This window comes from Lutra lutra, chromosome 15 (genome assembly GCF_902655055.1).
Source record: "Lutra lutra chromosome 15, mLutLut1.2, whole genome shotgun sequence".
Taxonomy (NCBI): Eukaryota; Metazoa; Chordata; class Mammalia; order Carnivora; family Mustelidae; genus Lutra; species Lutra lutra.
In genome coordinates, this window is record NC_062292.1 from 47098512 (window position 1) to 47121588 (window position 23077).

The window sequence follows — 23077 nt, forward strand, 5'->3', positions numbered from 1 at the left end:
TTTGCTCAGGAAAAGAGGGACTCAGCTTCCTGGTTTAACTTTATCCATCCTCAGAATCATAATTCTATTTGTTAGAATATATAGAAATGGTATAATGCAGGCTTAGTTGCAGACTACCTGGAGCTTAGTCAGTTTGGCCTATCTTTCTGGTTGCCATGCTCTCCAGAATCTGTTTCCCTAGGTTGTTATTTTCTGTTCTCCTTTCCTCCATAGTCACACTCAACAATCACCACCACAGCAGCAGCGAATGAAACAAAGTTCACATTAATGAGAACCAACAATATGATCCTGTATCCAATGCCAGAAAACTGTCAGCTGCTAAAGAAATCTATCAGCAACACAAACCTTTGGTTACCCTTTGTTTCTACTCCATAACCCCTTTCTCCCAACTTCTGAAATCAATGACACTCACGTCATCCTCTTACTGCTCTATCCTACAAAAGCCAACTATCCCTGGATACCCTCCCCCGCACTCCATATTCTTTAGCTAAGTTCAGATCCTGAAAGAGGACACAGATCGCAAAAGTAATCACACATTGCACTGGCGATAAAATGTCATAGAGATGAAAATGCATTAGAAACAAAACTTTGTATGCAGCATTTTTGAGTACATAAAATTATGATTGGATTTGATTTTAAATTTGAACCAAATGCTAATATTTCTATAATGTTGCTATGACAGGCATGTGATTCACTTCTAAATTCATTTTTAGGAGTGCCTGGGTGGCTCAGTTGATTAAGCATCAGACTCTTCATTTCAACTCAGGTCATGATCTTAGGGCTGTGGGATCAAGCCTGGAGTAACACTCTGTACTCAGTGGGGAGTCTGCTTAAGATTCACTCTCTCTCTCTCCCTTCCTCTGCCCCTTGCCCTACCCCCACATTTTCCCTCTCTCTCTCTCTCAAATAATAAATCTTTAAATTCATTTTTATATTTTGTTTAAATACTTTCCACAAACATATTTCCTTAAAATGAATGATTGCATATAGTTTTTCTTTCCAATGTAAAAATTATTTTTGCTACTATATGTTAAGGAGAAATACTGATGATAATAGAACTAAATATTTATGAAAAGTATCTTGTTCATGATGATTTTTAAACATTTTTCTTTTTGTTACTTGAATTCTCAAATAATAGCACTAAAAATTGACTACTGCCTGTTTTGAATAAATCAAGATATTGTGAGAAATATTTGGTAAGTAGATGGAGGTGGTGCTTGTACAACCTTGTGGATGGACTAAAATTCATGGAATTATTCACTTTAAAAGGGTGACTATATGTTATGTGAATTTTGTCCCAGTAAATTACTAAAAATATATATATTGTTCAACATTATATCTTTTATAAATGCCCCAGAGGATTATTTACAAAGTAAACCTTTTTTAGTGAATTCATGGTTTTAAAAATATACAGGCATGTTATGCAATTCAGAGAATACAGATAACTATTTAATATTTATTAAACTATATTCTTGCATTCCCAAATTTCCCTAATTTTTGATTAGTCTAATTAAAAGTTTTGTAATCAAGCTGTTACAAGCTGGAGGAGGGACAGTAAAGTATCCTCCAGACTGAAAAAGCATTTGAGACCAAAAAAAATGAAGCAAGGTACTGCATACCACTTAGAGTTTTATGCAGGGTAACTTACTGACGGGGGAATTAGGCAGAGAGACAACCCAGACGCCATGCAACTATTCTCCACCAAGCCAGACTTTAACCCACAGCTTTTATAGAGCAAGGGGCATTGGGCTGAGGTCAAAGGGCAATTATCTAAATGGTGCCCTCTGTGCACCAGACGATCTCTACTAGTTCTCTAAAGTGGAGCTTCCTGGGTGCCCCTTTAGGGAAGGTCAGAACAAGCCTACCCACATCCTGGTCAGGGCGTACATTATCCTGCAGTGGGTCTGGAACCTGTGGCCCAGAGGGAGGTCATTTTGAGGGCATGAACAAGAGGGAGGGCTAACGATAGAGTCAATGTTGTCAGCACCCCCCACACAGGCAAAGCTTGAGAACAAGTAAAATTGAAAGTTATTCATATTTTGTCCTTAGTATCCAACTAGCAATTTGTGACAATGAGTTAGAGAATGTTGGTTGTGAAACAATTATAGCAGCACGATGACAAGAATGTATATTAAATAATGGAAGTGTATTAATTCCTTTGTATTAATTATCTGGAAACCTCTTAGCAACCCTACAAGGTAATTACTGTCATTCTATTCGTATATGAATAAACTGTGGTTTTGATTATTCACCCTAATGTTACTGACTATGAAATCTGAGCACTTTTATTTTCACCAGGATACTTGTATAAACCCATGAAAGGTATGTTTCTGAAAAATAACAGTCTATAACCGTATACTAAATCTATAACCGAAATTAGTTGTAGGAACCTTCCAATATATTCAATGAATGCTTCTGGCTATCTGCAAATTCTGGGAAAGTGCATTAAGGGGATGGAATTTGTACTTTGAACAAGGACAGTAAGTGAGACATAATAAAAACACACTTTATATTTCTCTTCCACACTTCCTGAATATATACATGGCAAGGAAATTATTTTTCTTGTAATTAAATGAAAACTCTGGCAAAGCCCAAGCCTGCTTTCATTCATCAAGCCCAGCTTCTTTTCAGCATTTTCAATGACCCCTTCGATATATTAATTAAGACTTACTCTTCACTCAGAAGAATCACCTTCCTCTCGATTCTTCCAGCTGGAATTTATCAGTGGACTTGACACCTACATGGAAGGAAGTGTGGTTGGCTTGTTTTTCCTACTCACTTCTGCCCCGTCCTAGTCTTCTGCCTAACTGCCATTACCTGGATCTCTGGGATTGGAGCCAAAATTTCTTATTTGAACAGGACAATTGCAAGATACCCCCCCCTTTTTTTAGACCTGCCTGATACTTAAAACCATTTTTTTCTCACTGGTTCATCACGTTTCCTCCGAGGATCTGCTGACATTTATCAGATGAGATACTTGGGGCAATGTGGTTCATTTCTTTCAGCAGCCTCATCTGCTCTCCATTTGGACGATTTTATTTTAGTCTACATTCTATTAGTATCCTATTATCTTCTGATAAAAATTTCTTGTCTAGAATGTACACCCAGAGCAAATATTTCCCCGATATGGTCCACATGGAACACTCCCTAATTTACACATGATCAACTTTCTTGATCCTATGAATTTTAAGAGTGGTCTGATTCCCATCTCCTTTAAATTTAATAATCTCCCTTAACTTGCTGTTTGGAGTTCTAGAATTGCCCTTAAGCATTTAAAATCCACTGTATGCTGATACCTCAGGTAAATCCTTAATTAAGTGTCTAGTTACAGGAAATAAAGAGGATACTGAATTCTGACCTATCCATTCACCTCAGAGTGTAGATATACATGTGTGTGTATGTGTGTGTGTGTGTGTGTGTGTGTGTGTGTGTGTGTATGCATATGCATGCATATATATGGCTATTTCTGTGAAGACACTACAATTCACTAAAATGTATCTCACACCATAGGTACATTAGGATGAGAAGGTATCCTCCTTATTTACCATTTCATCTTTCACAAAATTTCCTATTCCTCTGAGGCTAAAGGTATTTGAATATGTGAACCTTTCCTCCATTTAATGGGCAATCAATAAGGGGGTTCTTGGTTGAAACTTCTCTATCTTACTCATTAAAACATTAGTTTTAGGATCTTGGTTTCATGGCCCATGAGACCATGAGACCTTACCTTAATTATCTCCTGCCTTAATTATATGTAATGTCTACATCCACAAACAAACTGCTTTTCTTAAGTCAATACAAATGGTATTTGTAAAATACCATTTTTACAATTGTCCAAAATTACAGATGTCTGTATTCTGTTTTTTTACAGACTAATACTCAAGTAACACACTACATTACAAAATTACAGATGTCTATATTCTGTTTTTTTTACAGACTAATACTCAAGTAACACTACATTTTACAAACTTTGTTATGATTTCTGAGCAATTTGACAAATTATTTACATTGCATGTAAGTCTTCTATGGATAAGTCTCACTATTATTATTTAGAATCTAGCATCCATCATAAAATTCATGCCTGGCAAACTTTTTAATCTACCTTTCCTTATTTAAAAAAAATAAAAGAAGAAAACACACAGATATATTTGAACACATAGTTCCTAATTATGTTGCTTTTCATACCTTAGTATAGATTGTATGTAATCTCCTGTAAGCCTGAAAAATATGTTCAACATTTCCTTTAGGCCAGGTCTTCTGGCAAAGGATTGTCTCAGCTTTTCTTAATCGGGAAGCATCTCTGTTTTGCCTTTTTTGATGAATATTTGCATTAAATATAGGAATCTTTTTGACACTTTTCCCTTTTAGCAATTTAAGGATGTCATTTCAACGTTTTCCAAACTCTATTGTTTCTGATGACTAGTCAGATGTCATTGTGTCATTCATCACCTGGATAACTTGTGTCCTTTTCCTATAGCTTCCTTTAACACTTCTTCTTTACCAGTGATTTTTAGTGATTTCACTATGATGAGCCTATATACCATGTCTCTTTCTTTTTTAGGCTAGGATTCTTTCAGTTTCTTGGATCTAAATGTTGACAGTTGAACCAAAGTTGCAGCCATTTCTGTCACTATTTTTTCCATTTTTTTCTGCTCTACTGTCTCTTCTTTTTGGAACTCTGATTATATATAAATTAGTGGTAGGGCAAGTCCAGTGGTGCTTACTGCATGATGGCCAAAGGTAGAAGCCATCATTTCAATCTGAAAAATGTCAATAATGCATATAATCAAGCGTAATACTGCCATGTGCAGGTTCATACAGAAGAAAATCATTCAAATACACAAGTGGCTTTATGGAAAATAACCAAAATCTCATCACTGCCACAAACTTACTCTGCCTCTATAAATCGAAGATTTCTGTTTTCTCTCTTGAAACTGTTTACCCTCCTCCCCTTTCCTCCATTTGAGCTGTTATCCTTTTCATAAATTTCAGTTAAACTGTGCTGTTGAATCACCATCAAATCCCCACATTTACCTTCATTTGTGTTCATGGCGTCTTTTCCCTTCACAAATGAAGATGCCTGCTGCTCTTCAAATTTCAGTCTGTTCATATTTACTTTAAAATGTACTTTTACTCACCATTTTCAGTTATTTCCGTTACTTTCTGGATACTCTAGAGCAATATACAAATGAACTGATAAATATGCTCTGAGACTGTTACCAACATGAGTCCTTAGACTCTCCAAGTAATAGAACTGACTGGGGCCAAACAGGAATTCCCAGTCAAGGCTTTTACTGGGGCTCATGCTTCATCCCCAAGAAGACAGCAAAAGGAATGGGTCCTCCATGCTAGCTCTCAGAACAGGTCGGGGAAAGTTTTAAAGTGCTAAGACAGGAAAGGAGTGACCTATAAGCATTAAGGTCAGGGAGAGCTACAGGAAGGCGGTCACTAGGTTACCTGATGCACTGGACAGAATATGTACTGCAAGTTTCATTCACATGTTAAATCCCCACCCGTGGGCTTGCTTATTCTTATTATAATGAGGGGGCAAAGTCAGTGAAAGGTCAACCCCTGGCATAGACTGGTTTGGTTTGGTCTTTGCCAGTCTTTGTAGTTGAGTCCCTCCTTTGGTTAAGTATCCTGCTTCTGCATTCCCCCAAAAGGTGATACAAAGGGTTTCAGCTTTCAAGAAATGTTGGATTTTGTGGTCAGGGTTGACAGGATCTGAGTCCAGTTCCTGCTCTGTCTCAAAACCACCCATCTGAATCAAAACCAAAACATGATCCAAGACATCTAAGGAGAAACAATCTTTCTCATGACATTATCCCGCTATTACCAGCATTTTAATTTTATAGTAAATGTTCGCAAGAGATTTGTCTACATTCACTGCCTTCACCTTCCATATGTCCTTTTTACTTTATTCCAATATCATTTGTAATAGCTTCCACGTCAATGAACTTACATGATTGACCAAGGAAAAAGAACATTGAGAAGAAGAAAGAAGACATGACTAAAAATAAACATATGGATTGAAAAGGCAATGTTTTTATGTTAACTGGGTAATTTTAAAATTGTAGAATAATACACTGACATCATTGCTTAAAGGATTTAAAACTTTAATGAACTATATTCTTATATAAACATAAACTATAGAAGCTGACTAATAAAAAATTATTTAAGTAACTTCAAGTGTAATTCAAGTATATTTCCTTTAAAATAAATTTATATATTAAATATATTATAATATATTAATAATATATTTCCTAAAAATCAACAGCCATAGATAGTTCCTTTTGGCATATGTCAAAAAATCCTACCAAACATAATATAAATATTCTGAAATAAGAAAAAAAATAACTTTCATTTATGTGGTAAAGAAAGGAAAACTGTAAGTTATTAATTTTTTTAAAAATGCATAAATACAAAATCTAATATTAACAAATTAAATTGTGCAATGCTAAAAAATGATATACTATGATCTAACAATATATTTTGCAGGAATGCAAAGAAGGCTTAAAATTTAAAAATTGACTAATATAATTCAAAACGATTTAAAGAAAAAAAATTACCTAAATATTACTAATCACCTATAGCTGGGCATATATATGTATGTGCATGTATGGGCATATTGATGTATGTCTATATACATGCATATATAAATATGTGTATATATTTATATTTATTAATTTTATTTATTTATAAATTTATTAAATTTATTATATAAATTTGGTATAGAAAATAAATGGCATTCTTTTAATCTAATATGGAAATTATGGAGTTAATGCTATAGAAAAGTTAGATATCCAGTTCAAAAATGGAAAGATGCATTCCTATATGCCAATAAATTCCAACATGATGAAAATACATGTGACAAACAATTCAAGGTGGAAGAGATTTTCATATTCATTTTTTAACACCTGAAGTAAAAAAAAAAAAAGGTAACCTATAAAGGAAAATATAAGGATATGTTAATTATTTATATGGAAATATAAAAATGAAAAATAATATTATAACCAAAGTTAAAATTCCATGCACAAAAAGACATTTCATGCATATGAATGTATATAAGTGACTATACATACAAATAAATGTATATGAATAATATATACATGTAAGTGTGTGGGTGTATAATACATATATAATTGCTAAATTAAAAAGACCATCCCATGAAAATGTGTGTAGGATATATGAACTGCCAATTCAGAAAAAGGATGCTTGAAAAACAAATATTAAAAGTATTCTCATCTTCATAATTTGTCTGGTTAATTATACACATATGTGTATTTATATACTTTGTAGTGTCATTTTCAGCTATTGCATTAGAGAAATTGAAAGACCTGAAAAAAAAACATGTATTATTAAAGACATAGAACAATAAGTAATTTCATTCACTGATAGCATACATACTATACAACCACTTTGGAGAACATATTGGCAATCTGTAATAAATTTTCTATCAATTCTCTGGAATTACACTTAGTAAAATCTCTTACATGTATGCAAAGAGACATTTACAAGTATTGGTGTAATGATAAATTTTTGGCAAACAGATCTTCCAGTGTAATACCAACATGAATTTTAGTTATTGTTCTGTTTATATAAACAAGCATGAAAAAAATGAAACAACTAAGATGTACAGCAGACCTACCCTCATTTGTCAATCATGTGAGAAATTTCTTCACTGAATCAGACAATAGTTTCTAACATTTAAAGTACATTTCTTCGCCTTGTGTGCCAATCACAATATAAAGACTACACATAACTTTATTTTAATCTTCATTATTAACATTTTCCCTTTATTGTCTGAAATCTAAAGAGATTTATGAAATTATGAAATAAAAACAGTAAGACAAGTCTTATCTATAGTGTTTGCCAATCTCCGTGGTATAAATATACTCACAATGTCTAATTCAATGTAGCAATATAACACCATTGAACAGGGAGTTGGGAGAGATGTGTAGTAACAAACCATTACATAGAATTTTTATTGTGCACATACTGTAAGTATGAAAAAAAAACCCTTCTGGATCACAGTTATTAGCTAAATATAATACACAAAATAAAGAACTGATGAGCTTGGGGCATTTATTACCTTTATTTCTAATATAACCATTTAATTGTAAGGTTATATAACTTCATGTTTTAAATTGGTGTGTTTAATAATTGTTTGCAAAATTTCTGAAATGTTGAAAACTGACTTTTGTGAGTTGTGGGGCCCATTCCAGCCTACCACTAGATGTAAGGTTAACACTACAAAGTTTTCTGTAAATGTGAGATATTAGAAATAAATTACTTAAAAATAATTGGAGATCAGATGACAATATGACAGATGCTATGAGGTAGTATAAATTATCTATCTTGAATAAATTCATCACTTCAGTGCTTAGTTTTTAGTATAGATGTGAATATTGCAACACTAGACTAGTACAAAGAATTCACTCACTGAGGCTGTTTTTCAATTACTTTCTTAGAGTCAGATAAAGAAATTAATTGCTATTTTACTTAAGATAATTATTATATATGGTTTCACTCATATGTTGAACATAAGGAATAGTGTGGAGGACCATAGGGGAAGGGAGGGAAAACTGAAAGGGAAGAAATCAGAGAAGTAGACAAACCATGAGAGACTCTGGACTCTGGGAAACAAACTGAAGGTTACAGAAGGGAGGGGGTTGGATGATGGGGTACCCATGTGATGAGCACTGAGTGTTATATACAACTAACAAACCATTGAACCCTACATCAAAAATTAATGATATACTATATGTTGGCTAACATAATAATAATTATTAATAATAATAATTAATATTATATATTAATATAATTAATTATATTAATATATAATTGAAGTATATATTATATATAATATATATAAATATTATATATAATAATAATATTATTATAATAATAATTTAAAAAAAAACTTTCACAGTGGGCAACACAGGAACAAATACTTTACAGAATTCAGCCACTAGTAAATTCAACTCAACTTACTACCTCAAATATTAGTAAATCCTAACTTCAGCTTCTACTTGTGTCAGAAATCTAGTAGTGATAAATAGATTTCAATTAGAAATCACTCCTTAAGGGGTGACTGGGTGGCTCAGTGGGTTAAGCCGCTGCCTTAGGCTCAGGTCATGATCTCAGGATCCTGGGATCGAGTCCCGCATCGGGCTCTCTGCTCAGCAGGGAGCCTGCTTCCCTCTCTCTCTCTCTCTCTGCCTGCCTCTCTGTCTACTTGTGATTCTCTCTGTCAAATAAATAAATAAATAAATCTTTAAAAAAAAAAAAAGAAAGAAAAAGAAATCACTCCTTAAGTTATGGATCCAGGATTGATTCAAATATTCAGAATTGTATGGCACAGTTACCAAACAGATTATGCCATTCCCAACAGTCTCTTATTATGAGGGTTTTCTACTAAAGTGTAAAGCAAAAAACCAAAAACATAAGAGCTGTAACTAACCTTGTAATCTAACCTATGACTTAAGGTATGAATTACAGATTAATGATTGAAAACTAGAGCAAGCAGTAATTTTACTATTAATCTACCTTTATTTATTTTTAATAGCATCTTCAACTAGTGATCACAATGTTTTCAGAATTTTTATATCTTGCAAGTTTGAAAATATCTTCTCTGGTGTTTTTTTTTTTAATTTCATATGCAAGTTGTTATTCGTCATCACCCGCTTACCTAGGTTCTGTTTCCCAAAACTGATGCCAATATCTAGTGGCTAAATATAATATTATATTATATACATGCAGTGCAAACTTTTATGGTGGGATGTCCTAAGGAATATGGTTATGAAGATACCCTTATAGAATTCTTGAGCCATTAGCACATAGTGAGACTTGAGTGAGTCCCAGTCAAACTTTAACTAATTTGAGTTGATCACTACCAAGTTCAAGAAATCATCATTGATTCTTCTCTTTCTTGCACAACCCACATTCCACCCATCAAGTCTTTTTCATATATGCAAAGCATGTCCAAATCTAACCACTTCTTGAAGTTATTAAATTGATAATCATGCCAAGCACTATTCCAGCCATTATCACCTTTTCTTTTGCTTTTTTTCAAGAGCTTTCCTGGCTCCACTTTTTTTTTTTTTCTTTCACCACCATCATCCCTTACCTGGATCCCAGACACAATCACAATTACCCTAGGGTAGCCCATCATAAATATAATGAAATAAATATAGTTTCTCTCCACCTAACAGGCCATCTGTGATTGGTGGCTCAGCTGTCTATCTGCATGCTACCTTTTATTTCTCCACCTTCTCACCCAGTAGATCCAGCGTTTAACTGTTTGCTGCCCTTAAAATGCTCCCGTCTTTTCTCCCCTTATGCTTATTAGCTATTTCCTCCGAGTGAAATGATCTCTTCCACAAAATGTTTAAGAGTCTGCTGCCTTATCATTCATGTCTCAGCTTAATGTTTAATAAATGTTTGCTTTATAAATGTACCCAGTTGGCTGTACAGATTCAAATTATGAATAACAATTGCTTAGTATACATTTTAGGATCCTTATTTTTACACTCTTATGACAGAACTGGAGAGATGATTACAATCCAGAATGGGAGAGTCGTAGTTACCTTTGAACTTGTAAAATTTAAATGGGAAAACACAGAAAATTACAATAAAAGAATAAGCATCAACAATTGTCTCCTTTTTAAACCTCCTTACAGAGGCTGTACAGAAGATGAAATAATGTTGCTGTCATTAGAATTCAGAAATGTATTTTCATTTTTATGTATGAGGTTTGGAATGTGTCCATGATAAAGAGGACTAAATGTTCAGACTTGTGATCATACCAGCCAATACTCCTTGCACTAGTCCTGAACTCAGGTGAAGAAAGGGTAAAATGGAAACATTTCTTAATTAAATTAGTGAAGACACTTGTGATCCTTTGAATGCATTATTTATTAAAGCACCTACTATGCTCCAGGCACCATTCTAGGTGAAAGAAATACCAAATACAGTATAAGTGGCATGATTACTGATTTAATACCTTCAAATTTTATATCTCAAGATCTCAGGATATATTCATAAAAGTGAAAAGATCAAAGTGTCATTCACTGAGATTCTAGTTGTAAATGTACCATACAAAAACCATGAAACCTAAATAAAACAAAAGAGCTATGTCAGCCTGAAATCCATTAAAATGATCTAGTTTTATTAAAGGTGTGTCTCTTTATATGTAATAGAGGTTATCCTGGGTTGCACGCAGCATTTCTTTCTGTGAAATCACTATGGAAACTGCCACAGCAGATTATAAACTCCACGACCCTCTATTATAACACTTTTATTTTGTGTGTAGGGTTTTTTTCCTTCTTGCAAACCTTTCAATGCAACATTATCAGGAAGTATTCACATACCCCTGTAAACCTATTAAAGAAAATAATTAAAGTAAGTTCAATTTTAGAGGAAGAAAGCCTTTGAACTCTGTGGCTGATTAAATTCTGGACAATTTTCTTTCCATTTTGAGTTTTAAAGACATGGGTTTTTTTGGTTTTTTTTTGAAATTCTGCTCTTTTTGAGAACAATCAATACAGTTTTTTCCTTGGCCAAAGGTGCCATTCATGAGTGAATGAATGAGAGTAAGGAATACACAGAACAAGTCAGCATATACCGCTAATAAGCAATCAAGTTAGGTCATGTCTTTGTAATGGAGGATTATTAATTAACAATATAAACAAAGTTTTGTATATTATTTTCCATTAAAAATTTTAACATACCATCCAAATGGAGTTTAATTAGAGAATGATTGTCTGAACCACTTTCTCTAACTTGAAAATCAGATAAGTTCAAAAACAGTATTTCTATTCCATGCATGCTTTATATTCTAAATTGTATGTTTAATATAATCTCTCTTAAAATGTCAGTTGATTTTGAAGCCATTATTGCTCCATCTCACATTTCAGCTTTATTCCCTTGTGTGCGTGTGTGTGTTTTAAATGGGATCTTTAAATAAAAATGTGGTATTTCCGTAGTTTAACATTTTTTTATGATTTATATTCCATCACCCTAAACTCTGACACGAATTACTATTTTAAGATTGTATGTTGATAAACTTTCAAATGTAAATCTTTAAGTTGATAATTCAATGTCAGTAACTTGTGATATGTTATATATCTTATGAGCCATGATAGATATGGGAAGATAATCTGATAAAATGTAAAACCTGTTCTTTTAATTAGGGTACATTACCATATTTTAGACAGACCTTATTTTCCACACTGAATTAAAATAAATATCTTCCGCCCTCCCCACCAAAGGATACTTTTAATGGGAAAATAATGTTTGGATTGAGGACAGACATACAAATCAGTCCCTCCATGTCCATTCCTAGTGGATCCTAATGTCTGTACTTCAGGAAATGCATATAAATTAATACCCAATTTTACAATATTTTAAGAAATCATAATAAGGGAATATATGGCTTAATTTTCAGTTAACACTATAGCTCTACTGGTGCTTCACCTATAATAGAATTTATTTAACCCTAGTCTACATAAGTTATTCTTGTTAAAAGGAGGCCGCATGCTTTACCTCAGATAATCTCCTTTAAGCACACTGCAACTGTTTTCATGATATTTAAAACTCTCTAAAGGACTACTCCAACTGGGAATTTTGTGAATTTTTCTGTATATTATTTTTTAAAGACTTGTATTTTATAGGAAAAAAATCAGTATTTATTATGCTTTTCAAAATAAGGGCTAAATATGAAACGTAGAGTAAAATTTGAACCAATATTCAAAAGAGAACATAAAATTTTGTAACTCATTAAGTGGTGGCTTTGTTGGAAATGATTGTAAATTCAACCTAGCACATCACTGAAATATAGCTAATGTATTAAATGTGTTCTAATTTTCTCAATTAGAGTGGATTACTTTCTTATTTTATGAATTTTGGAATTGGAACTAATGTGCTACAGGAACACATTTGTAGTTATCTTGACAAATAGGAGGTGATGTGATTTAATTACAGCTCATTTATATCTTGATATTAGCAAACAAATATTTTATCTAAAGAATTGTTGATGTCCAGCAAAAAATAACTGAATAATATACATACTTATGTTTCTTTTGAAAATTCATAAATGAGTTTTAACAAGAAAAAGAAACCTACAATAGACATAAACGAATGTGGTTGTATATGTTGTAAGGACAGTTTTAAACTAACACTGTCTCTAGTTAACAGGAGGCCAACAGAAGAATAGTACCTCCACTTCATATTCTGATTGATTTAACTTTTCAGCAAAATCTCCATTTTCTGCCTCTACTGATCCTTGCTTGTCTATTCATGCTTTTTCTTATCGTATTATTACCATTGTGTGGCAAACAGTGTCAATAAAAGTTTTCTGCCCAAATAAATACATTGAACTCCATACCTGTTGCAAATAGTTAAACTCCTATCAAGGTTCTGCTACACGCTGCAACTAATAATAACAAGTAACACTGTAACATTATTGACCATTGAAGGAAAGCATCATTCACATCATTTACATATCTTCAATGAAGGTACATTGAAATTTTTCGAAAGAGATTTTAGAGATCTCCCGCATGTGCTTTCTTTTTTTTTTTTTTTTTATAATTTATTCATTTGTAAGTTTACATAATTTTTAAGATTTTATTTATTTATTTGACAGACAGAGATCACAAGTAGGCAGAGAGGCAGGCAGAGAGAGAGAGGAAGGGAAGCAGGCGCCCTGCTGAGCAGAGAGCCGGATGCGGGGGCTCGATCCCAGGACCCCAGGATCATGACCTGAGCCGAAGGCAGCGGCTTTAACCCACTGAGCCACCCAGGCGCCCCCCGCATGTGCTTTCTATATGTGCCTCTGTGCTTTGCCCTTTCCCTCGCAGAGCCAGGTATGGCCTGCCCTGTGTTCCAGAAGACTCCGTCCGGAGTTGATTAGACTCAGGGGTGCAACCCGAGCTAAAGCAGGCTGACTGGATTCCTGGAAATGAGATTTTGGAATTGGGATATAAAAAACGGAGTTGTTTGTGAGGAACCAGAAGAGTGGGTAGACCAAGGAGCTGAGGCTGCCACCTAGGGAAAGAAATACGACTAATCATCTGATAGCAGAGGAGTGAGTGGAGCCTGCAGTCTTCAGAGAGAAGAAGATGAAACAAGGCAGAGAAGCAGAGCATCTAGCCCTTGTAGCCCCAGGCAGAAGAGAGACAGAAATAATGAGTTTTCAGTTCCGAGAAGGCCCCACCAGTACTTCTGCTTTTAAATTTGGCAAAATTCTAATACATTTTTTTTTGGATAATCTCCCTCTCTTTCGTGTTAATGCATGACTGTTTTTTTTTTCTTTTAAATAAAGTGAACCAAATTAAATATGCACGTTGATAAAAATGCAATGAGAACAGAACATTTTCAATAAATCATCCTGGTTAAGTTAAATTGTCTAATTCAAGGTAAGATCTGAATACTGTGAAAATAGAACTGTACCGAATTCTGCTGCATCAGACTTTTTCAATGAAGCCCTGAAAACCATGCTCTTTTACAATCTCGGCACATTTGGGATTATTTAGAGCATAGCACCTCTTGTTTGGCAAGAATACAAGATAAGGACTTCCTGGGGGAACTTCCTCTTGGAATGTGCTGCATCCATTGTGAAAAGATACTGAGATCTTTGAATGAAATGTCATCAACACTAGTTTTGACCTAATTCCTCATCTAACCTCTGAGGAGAACCTAAACACCTGCAACTCTGGCTATCCCTAGACCCTTCTCCAGTCATCACACAGAAGTCATATTAGAAATAAAATGTGTATTTTTTTATTTCTACTCATGTTCCCTCCCAAGCACTTTGCAAACTTAATACTGTAGGAAGCCAGAAGCACGGTTTTAAATACAATATGATGTGCTATTTGATGGAAGGAAAATATATTCTACTTTGTCATACTTAAAGTAGTTTTCATTTTCCAGATATTCGTAAGGCCTCCCTTTCGAGAGGGCTACTCTCCATCTTTGGTACCTGAGCCTGTAGCAGATCACTAAGGAGGTAAACCGTAACTCAGCTAACTATGCAGGAGGCTCCCACATCATGCACAAGCACAGGGCTGAAATCAGGAATGTATGGGTTTCATTGTGACCATAAGTCTGAAGAAATTGCTTTAAATCTGTGTTTCCTGATTTGATTGCCCCAAATTTTACACTGCTGAGCACAAGTGTCTGGAGAACAATTGCATGCATTTATCATCTCCATTTAAAAACTATTAGGTATCTTAGAAACATCTGAACCCTTTCACTGAAAAATGCTATGCAAGGTATGGCCCAGGGCAATGATGTGCTAATACATAATTATTCTGCTGAAATTCATGCTGAAAAACAATACCCAGCTTTGAGGAACTCAGATTTATTCTTATTTCCAATCTCACAGTCTTTGCTTTTGTGTAAAACTTCATCAACTGAAGTGTGCAATTACACAATACTATTTTGAGCATTTTATAAATTCCAAACTGGGGGACTGGGGTGGGGGGAAGTAACTTCACAGGACCGAGGTCAAAGCTTTAGTTAGGATAGAGCATGGATTTATAAGTTAGCAGTTGCTAGAGAAGTCCGGGTCTGCAATGCTACAAATGTGAATTTGAAAAAGACGAGTGGAAGTCACTGAAAAATATTCAGAAGAATTTACTTTTCAATTATGCTTTCCTTTATAATTTTCATAAAATTGAATAATGATTAGGTTATCTTTCTAAATCCAAGTTTTCCTTGCTTCCGGTTTTTCTTTCTTCCAATTATTCAAAAGGAATGCATCTGTTTATTAAAACAAAAGTCCAACCTAACAACTATAACATCTTCCAGGCCATAACATACCTCCAAAAGAGGCAGATGTGGGGTCTGAGAGGAGCCAGTTCAAATTCAAATCCCCGAATTTCTCGGCCCTGGAGTCCCTAAGGATCAGGGCAAAAGACTTTAAACCTTTTCAACTTTTTTGGAAGGCCCCAGAATACATAGGTATTGATTTCAACAAAGACCAAAACAGCCAGTGGTTTCGCAAAATCCAGGAAAAGATGGGCCAGTATATGCAAGTAACAGGTGCGTTCCCTTTGAATCTAATGAATAACAACAGCATTCCAGAAATCTCTACTATTGATACATGATATGAATAAAACAAGGCCCTCTCTCTTTAAATGTGTGTGTACATGTGTGTGTGTGTCGGTGGGTAGGTAGGTAAAAACCCAAATAAACATAGCGTATATATGTTAGGAGGTAATAAATTTTTCTTTGTAGAAATTCTTCATATAAAGGAAAAAAGGTAGAGGGATAGGTTGTGATGGGTGGTTTTTAGGCGACACTGCTAGTGAAAACTTTAGGAGGGACTCTGGGCGGGAGTGAGCAGGAGTGAGCATGTGAGATACGCACATTTGGAGGAAGAGTGATCTAGGACAAAAACATTAAAATAAAGAGGAATCATTCAAAAGAGGTTCTATGCAAATTATTGCCAGTGAACTGTTAGGAAAAACTTTTTCCAGATCTAGAAAACAAAAACAAAAACAAATTTGAGGTCCTGGGGCCCATCATCTGGCAGTGGAAATAGCATAGGAATAATTGTTTTTCTTTCAAAATGGAAAATAAAACCACCCACAGTTATTTCAATCATTTTTATTACTTTTGGGATAGTATAAACAATAAAAGATGATAATAGCTTGAGTTTGAAAAAAAGGGGCATTTGAGTGCAGTCTAATCTTGATCTTGTAATGGTTTTATTATTGAGAAAAAAAAATTTTAATGTATCAGTTGTCCTTGAATACAATGAAAATGTTCTTAATTTATGTGTGCAAAAGCCAGGTTTCTTTTTCTCATTTATTTGATCTGATATTCCATATGTATTTGTTTAGTGGAGTTGCCATAACTGAGTACCACATACTGAGTGGTTTAAACAATAGAAATGCATTCACTTTCAGTTCTGGAAGCCAGAAGTTCAAGGCCAAGGTATAGGTAAGGTTGGTTTTTTTCTAAGGATCTCTCTCCTTGGCTTATACATGGTCGTCTTTTCCCCACATCTCACATGGGTTTCCCTCTGTGAGCACCTGTGTCCTAATCTCTTCTTGTGAGGACACTAGTCATATTGCTGTAGGGCCCACCCGAATGACCTCATTTAATCTTAATTATCTCTTTTAAGACTTAAATTCCAAATACAGCCATATTCTGAGGTATCAGTGTTAAGATTTCATCCTATAAACTCAGCAGGAGTGAGGGCACAACTCATCCAGTATTTTTTCCTGTATGTATTTTCATCTGCAAATTCAAAATTTGTTTAGGTCTAGAAAGTATTCTCAAATTATACAAGAATATCAACTTCAATATTTCTAATACACATTTTTGTATTATTATGCATATATTTGTGTACGCAATTCTTCCCCGTCTTTTGAAATCTAAATTATTCACAGGAATAGAAAACATCTTGTAATGGTTTCGTGTTACTGATATTATTTAGCTCAAGACGGTGGCCCCTGTGTGTTCTGTGTATATGGTATGTACACAAATACAAAAATGGATTGTTAAGCATACACATATGTATATACATATGCGTATAAATGCTTGTAAGCTGTACTAGACAACAAAAGGGCTACAAAAAAAATTCGTATTTCATGACCAGATTGCAAAGTATTGTTCTATTCTCAGTCCTGGTGTGCTCTTCAAAATCTCATTCTCTCCCAGTAGTGTGGACGGTATATTTGAAAAAAAAACTTCTGTATCAGCAAAATTTATTGTGTTCCACCATTCAAGAAGAAAACAAGCATGTTTTCTTTTTAACCATCTTCTACTTAGACATTGATTCTCTTTACCTAGAAAACCTTCTTTCTAATTAAAACTTTAAAAGAAACCATAAGGGAAATCATAACCATGGTAGGAAACATTAAAAGAGAACCCTGCAGGTTAGGGTCAATTTTAATCACCTATCTCAGTGACTATTCCTTGTAGTCACAGATCTCTGTGTAAAACTCTCTCTCCCTCTCCCTCTGAAAATTTCACCCACCCCTGTATTTGAGCTTTGTCTACATTGTGTTTTGTATAGGTCAGATTATATGCTTTAAAATTATATTATCAGCAAAAAACATTATGTGATAAAAACTTTGAATTATTGTACATTCCCTGGCTCAGTTATTTTGTTAAAATACTTATAGGATTGTTTTAGAAATAATTATGCAATTACCTTTAGGCTAAAATGGGAAAAAATAATTATTGGGAAAAAGTTGAAGAAATACAAGAAAAAGACAGCTGCTCGCAGGACAAGACATGGAGACAAATCTTTGGGATAAAGATAAAATATGGGCTATTTCTTCTCCAGCCTTTGCCCCAGGCACTATCTGTCAAGGTAGGGAGAGGTTACAGCGATCAGCAAGAGAAAGTCCCCAATTCTCCTTTCTCTTTCTACTTCAGATTTCTTGAACATTAAGCCACGGACATACCAGAACTCTACAGTGACTGAATTTCAGAAACTTGGAATGCCTGTGAAGTCTTTTCTTATCAGGGTACAAATACAGGGTCAGCAGGTTCGTGCTGCAAATTTTCAAGGGAAAGAAACCCAAATATTTTATGCTATTAAAAATCCACCACTTTTTAACCTTTGACTTTTGGTGTAATTTGGTGAGACCACATGTAATTTGATTTGATTGCAACAGAGTGAAAAATTGCATTTTTTATCTCCCTTTATTATTAAAGAAGTTGTTGCATGTTTGAGGGAGACGGGAGCGAAGCTGTGGTTGGGAGGAAAAGTGGGGTTGAGCACGGAGAGCTAAGTTTGCCAGATTCAGAGTCCGGTACTCTGTCCCACAACCCTCTTATCCACACTTACCCCCCTTTCACTTCTGTTGTCTGCACGAGAGAGAGCTGTTGTGCAGTGACCAGAGATTACATGACTAACCAATCATTAATTCACAACTCTCGTCCTCAGATTGTCTTTCATACTTCATCCTTCACACATGGTCATTATTATTTCGAAAGCTAATGATGCTATAAAAAATATCTATGGCTTGCGAAGAGCACTATCTAAATGAAACATCACAAACAGCTATGGAATATTATAATGTCAGAGCAGGCTCAGCATCTGAGGACCCGAGAAGAGACACTGCATGATTTTTGGTGTTTTATTATATACGGACGCGTTCTTCTGAGGCTCCGCAGCAGTTATTTCCAAACCTAGTCTTTCCCCACGGTGAGATGAGAATCAGGCTGGGTGAGTGATTGTTTTGTTTGGGTTGTTACGGACCTTCTCTAAGTCAGAAAAATGGATGTGATGACCTCAGGAAATTCCTTCAGGTCTTATCATCCTAGGAAATCTAATATATCACAAGCAGCCAAACCCATAGCAAAATATCAACGTTGTAAATATACACGTTTTCTATACACACCGTGTTCACGTTGTTTTGTATAAGGAAATACCAGATTGTTAGCCCATCTAATTTTCTCAGAACATAAATTGTCCTATTTTGCTAGCATGTACATCTTAGATTCATGCATTCAACAGTGTGGAAATACCAATGATTTTTTTTTTTCAAAATTAAATAAGTCGTATACTCTTTTTTATACAGCTAAATGCCATCCTCCATTTTTCCCCTAGAGGACAATAAAGAGCGACACACTTACCTGGTGTTGATCACACTGTTTACACACGGCAGATGCCAACGTAGTTTTATAAACTGGAAGGTAAGAATTAAAATGCGTCACCACATGTTACAAACATTGCAAGGCCATTCTGCTAAAATAAAATCTAGTATTTTAATGACCATATGCTACATTCGAGTAAAATAAAAGTATGCTTAAACAAAGAAAAGCATTTATTTGCTTCATTTCTTATTAAAGGGTTTAGTAACTATTTTTGATAACTTTTGCCTGCTCACTCAGAGTAAAGAGATGAATCTAGAACTCTCAACACACATCTATAATGTTTCCCTCCTTGTCCAGTCTAAATCCTTTTTCCTGAGTTCTCTGCTTATTTTCCTTCATCTTTATGGCAACATTCTCTCGCAAAGAGGAAAAAAAAAAGAGTTTCAAGAATCATTTGTCTTTTAACTTGGGAACAATGGGAAATTAGCCAACATAGCAGACCTCCCTGTCTCTCTCTCTCTCTGTGCGTGTGTATTTGTCTATCTTTCTCTCTTTCTCTCTCTCTTTCACCTAATATGGGTCTAATGTCAAAGGGATTTCTCACCTACATTCTCCAAAATGTGTGACAGTCTGCATACAATATTTGAAATGCCTATAATGTGCACTATCAAAATATATGAAATGGGAATGCGTTTTCCAAAGTCAGAAATACGTAGTAGAAGGAGCTCAGGAACAAATGATAACAATAAAAATTAAAACCCCTTTTGTACTTTGAGGTCCGATTTGAGGCCTGCGATCTGCAGCAGGTGGGTGCATGGAGTGTGCAGCCCTGGTGTGGGAGATGGTTGGAGGAAACGCGGCTCAGCTCTCTGCTTGCTACCCAACTTTTGTTCGTCTGCCTGTAAGAAAAGACAGCAGCAACAGCTCAAACGACTCAGAGAGTTGGTAAATACCAGTGCAGACAGACAGCAGCTGTCAGGCTCTTTCCCTTCCACCTAGAGTTCCTCCAAATGTCGAGTCGTCCGCATTATCATTTACAAAAACGGTCTCCTCCACATCTTTCCTGTCCCTAAGACACTAAGTTGGAACAACCTCTTATGAGGAGTTCCCTTCTTCCTGGGATCTTGATTCCTTAAGTACTGTTTGAACTCAGTCTTTTTTACGTCTTAAAATGGTTTTTATTTTTTCAAAATAAAAATATTTTTTTCGACTTATCTGTACCCCTCCCCCAGCCAGTTATTCTTGACTAATTATAGCAGCTAAAAATGCCCCCCCACCCCTGCCAAAAGAAAATCCCCCACATCCAAATCCCAAAACCAGTGACTGTATTACTTTATATGGCCAAAATTACTCTGCACATATGATTATATTAAGGATCCTAAGATGTGATTGCCGTGGGTTATATGGGCAGACACTGTAATTGCTGGGATCTTCTAGGAGAAGGCAATGTGATCACAGAAATAGTGACTGGAATGATGTAGCCAAAATTGAATGCAGCCGCCAGGAACCAGAAGAGACAAGAAATGGAATCTTGCCTGCAGCCTTCAGAAGGAACAAACCTGACTGACCCCTTGACTTTCCCAAAATCAATGAATGACCTCTGCCCTCCGGAACCGTGAGAGAATCTACCTGTATTATTTTAAGCCACCAAGTCTCTGGCAAATTGTCACAGCAGCATTTTAAAATAATATGTTATCTTTGGAGGTCTGTATGATTTTGGGGAAAGAGGAAAACACTCACACAAACTCATAATGCCAATTACCCATCACATCAAACGAAGCATGGGATCCCCTTTGGTCGAGTGATAGGAGATAGGGGATAACGGCAGAGACCAAAAATTATCAGCAAATGCACATGTCAGAAAGGGTAGATGCCCCTCCTTACTGAAATCCTGAGCAAACAAGTCTGAACATGATCAGGGAATTCTGGAGAAATTCCCGGAGGTTCCAGTTGGGTTATACACATACAAATTTAGTAGAAACTCAAAGACTAAATGGTACCATAATCGTCAAGTTCTTAAGAGTGAAAAGAGATCTAGTGAACATATGCTCTCAGAAGGGCAGGGGCTAAACTCTGAAGAAAAGATAATGCACATTTATTAGAGCATTAGTTAGAGAAAAGAAAAGGACCTAATGGAAGGGGTGGGTGAAGATTTACAAGGAAAATAGAATATGTGTCTAAGATTGGAAGATAATAGAAATGGCTCACTGAGAAGACAAAGCATAGCCCATTCTAGCCAGACAAAACTAAACCTTTGATGCCAAAAAAAAAAAAAAAAAAAATCCATCTCTTTATGAATGGACATAAGTAAAGATTACTCTAAAATAATATACAGTTGTCATAAGAAATAAAAAGATGAAAATAAAGTGAATGAGGTTTAAAGGACAATAAAATGACAAAAAAAATTTGAAACGTTTAACCTAATACTTTATTTGAAACTTTAAAACAGACAACTTATTCAGAATAAAAAGACAGTGAGGAAAAAATTTCAAAAATAATATTTAGAAAAAAACACAATATGAAATAAGACCTAACCAATTTTTAGGAATTGTAAATGTATATTAAATTTTAAAACATGTAAATGTTATAAATAAAAATATATAATGTATTATATATCTATGTGTATATATATATACACACACACACATATATATAATTGGATTCCAAAAGAAAAAAAAAAGCAGAAGACACTTGACTGAAAATTATACTGTCCATCCCCCCCACCTTTGCCAACATGTTACTTTTTACGAATTTACTACCCCAGCCCAAATTGTTTAGAAGTCCTTGTTAATTACAGCTTGTTTTTTTTTTTTTTTCTATCAGTTCCTCACAGATTTATTGTCTCTTTGTCTAAAAAAATATAAAAGCTGCCTGACTTGATCATTTCTTCAGATCTCCATTCCATTATCGGGCCTTCATGCACATAATAAAACTGACTTTTTTCTCCTGTTGATCCATCTCATGTAAATTTAATTCTTAGCCTACCTTGAAGACCTTGGGATAAAGAAGAGCTTTTCCTCCCTTCAACAGCAACATTTATATACTCAACACTTTAAGATCCTTAAGAGGGAAAACGTGAGTTAACCTTCATTCAGTTATATTAACTTCAAGTTTAAGGCCACGGGAAAATAGTTATGGAGATGAACAGACTCAGGGACATTTTTTCCCTTGATATTTCCAAGAACACCTATCAGGGAATAAGTTTTGCTCACTAATATAATATACTAGTAAGCCAGTCCTAATAACCATATAAAGTTTTATGTATTATCATAAATAAAGTTGTAATTTAATAGTATTGGAATGAAATAGAATGTGATTCCATGTTGGTAACTGCAGGGTTCTAGACTTGTCTCTGAAAAGTAGCTCTGCAGCATGAACATAACAATTCATTTTAGTTAACTCATTTCTATTTTCCCTTTTTTTGTAACACTAGAAAGGATGATAAGTGAGGGGTGCCTCTAAGAAAGCTGAAATAAATAATACAATTTAGAATCTGTAGTTGCTTTTGGCTTCATCC